Below are 2,806 nucleotides of genomic sequence, written 5' to 3'. Positions count from 1 at the left end.
AGTGATAATATAATTAATGATCGAATGACTGTCGAAACTTAGTTATTATTATTACTTCAATGAATGAGTAGTATGCTGCTAATGTTTAATAAATTTATTGTTAAAAAGTTAAGAAATTTTTTTATACAGTATTTACAAGATAAATGAAAACATAAGCCTGCTATAATGTACAGGAAATTGTGCAAAGCCAACTATACTCACTGTAGCACAACTTAGTACTACTACTAGTACGTAGTAATAGATTAATTTGTGGTCCAAAAATTCAGGCTTACTAATCCAATTTGTGCGCTGCCGTTTGTCTGCTACTGCTTACACTGGTGTAAGATTGAGGCTTAGGCCTTGCCTAAGCTGCGACAAAGTACTGGCTCAGGTGATACAAATACTTAATGTATTATTAATATTAGTTATTTGAGTTTTGATTTGTTTTTGATACCTCTTATTCATTTCATTGTTTTATATTTATAAATTATACTTATAGTAATATAAGTTATAACTAAGATATGTTTGCTTTAGTTATGGCAACCGTGTCCGTTGAAATAGATATAATAATTAATTTGTCAAAGGCTTAGAACTTAGAAGATATTTAAAAATGGTGAATTTTAACTAGAATTGAAAAATTAACATTATATTATACACCTGTGTGCATTACTGCAATTACTAAGTTTCTAGTCATTTATATAAATTACAACTTTATTAAAATAAAGACAACAAACAATTTAATCTCTCAACTTGAACACATAAAACAAACCCAACCTTTATTTTTCAGACAATCATTAGTTCCATTTGTTAACTCTTGTAAGATGCCACACCACTACTTAAATATTAAGGCAACTGCTTTATAAGTACGTATATAGGTATACATATAAGTTAAGGATGGTACCTGTTGGTACACGTAGGCTATCCTATCTACTATATTGAACTCTATTAAAGATAAAACACGTATTATTATTATTCTCATATTTATCAATTCTTCCCGTAAAATTTCTTTAAATTTACTGCATCTACTATATCTCAAGGCAACTTACTACAAATGCCAGCCAGAAGATGGCCCCTGCCCTGCTAAATTTATATATTCCCTAGTCTTATCATTAAGTACAAAAAAAGATAAATCAACATTATCTATTTCCTTAACAATCTTAAACACCTCAATCAGATCCCCTCTAACCCTTCTTTTTTTTTCAAGAAAAGACAATTTCAAATATCTTAAACCTGTCCTCGTATGACATCATTTCAATGTTACGTATCATTCTAGTAGCCATCCTTTGAACCCTTTATAACAATTCAGTGTTCCTCCTGAGGCAAGGCGTCCAAGACTGAAATAAGCTACTCTTGCTTACCTTGTGCCCTCCACTCTTCCCACATGTCGAGAAGAGCGATGGAGCTGGCTCATATTATCTCCTCCCTGTGTCTTTAAAGGTGGCATTTAAATGCATTTACACTTCTCACAGAAACTGATTCCATTGGAAGATTATTCCATATATCCACTACTCCTTGAGTGGAAAGGAACTTCCTTAAATCCAATCTGGAGCTCTGCTTGTATATTTTATAGTGGTGGCCTCTAGTTATAGAAATATTAACTATAAAGAAATTTGTAGCATTTGATCCTTCAAGGTCTTTAAAAATTTTAAAGACCTCAGTTAAGTCGGTCATTAAATGACGGATTTCAAGTGTAGTGAGGTTTAATTTTTGTAACCTCCTTTCATAAGAAAGATTATGATAACCTGTTACCATCACCCCATTAGAAACTGTTTTAAGTGAAGCCTAACCTTTTTTTTCATATTTTTAAACTTTGTGTTCTCTTTTCGTGTTGCCTTAGGTACTCAAAACAAAGAAATTGGAGGATTTATTATATTGATATGCTGGATAACTATTTTCGTGTTGAATAAGACCATTTATTACCGTTTTTAAGATGAATTATAAGATTGTAACCAGTCCTCGTAAATATAAGCCTGTTAGTCTTACATCAATAATGGGTAAATTTTTTCTTAAGTCTGATAAAAAATACTTTGCAAAGTCATTTAATAAAGTTTACAGTTTTGTTGGATAGTTGACGTGGTGAATGGTTTCACGAGGGGAAAAATCTTGCCTTACTAATCTTTTATATTCTTTGAAGATGTTACTGCTTGTGTAGATGAGCTATAGTTTATCTGGATGTTACGAAAATGTTGACAAAGTTCCACATAAAATACTTCTTGAAAAATGTATCTCTTTAAGTATGGGAGATAAACAGACTGGCGAGATGGAAGGAAGCAGAATTTTGTTATAAATGGAGTTCAGTCTAGCTAACTTAATGTCACGAGTTGGGTACCTCGGGACTCAGTGTTAGGACCTTTGCTCTTTTTTCATTTACGTCAATGATGTAGATGAAGGAATGGTCAATAAATTGCTTAAAGTTGGTGATAATATTAAGGTTTCGGGTGTTGCTGGCTGTGAGGAGGATCCAGGGGTTTGTAATCTTTGATGAATTTGGCAAGTAAATGGCATATGGCCATTGTGATAAATAAAAAATAATGGATGTAGAATATTACAATTTGAATTATGAATATAATTTTGATGGGAATAATCTTAACAGTGTTACGAAAGAAAAGGATCTTGATGTTCTAATTGACCATCTTTCCTAAACAATCCAAGCAAGGTGCTGTTACTAGTAGCATTAGTTTCCTAAACAATCCAAGCAAGGTGCTGTTACTAGTGGCATTAGTTTCCTAAACAATCCAAGCAAGGTGCTGTTACTAGTTGATCAGTTTCCTAAACCATCCAAGCAAGGTGCTGTTACTAGTTGATCAGTTTCCTAGACAATCCAAAC

The 2,806-nt window shown here is 32.5% G+C and overlaps 1 protein-coding gene across 1 annotated transcript in view; it reads left to right on the top strand.

Moving 5' to 3' along the window:
• Nucleotides 1-2,806, top strand: part of LOC106469395 — an 11,446-nt gene continuing 8,640 nt past the window's right edge. The window contains exon 1 of the mRNA XM_013929887.2: nt 1-370. The gene's annotated coding sequence lies outside the window, so the exon portion shown is untranslated. The remainder of the gene's footprint in view (nt 371-2,806) is intronic.

The sequence above is a fragment of the Limulus polyphemus genome, unplaced genomic scaffold, assembly GCF_000517525.1.
Source record: "Limulus polyphemus unplaced genomic scaffold, Limulus_polyphemus-2.1.2 Scaffold3465, whole genome shotgun sequence".
Taxonomy (NCBI): domain Eukaryota; kingdom Metazoa; phylum Arthropoda; class Merostomata; order Xiphosura; family Limulidae; genus Limulus; species Limulus polyphemus.
The sequence above is the reverse complement of the archived record's forward strand: the minus strand, read 5'-3'. Positions and strand labels throughout refer to the sequence as shown.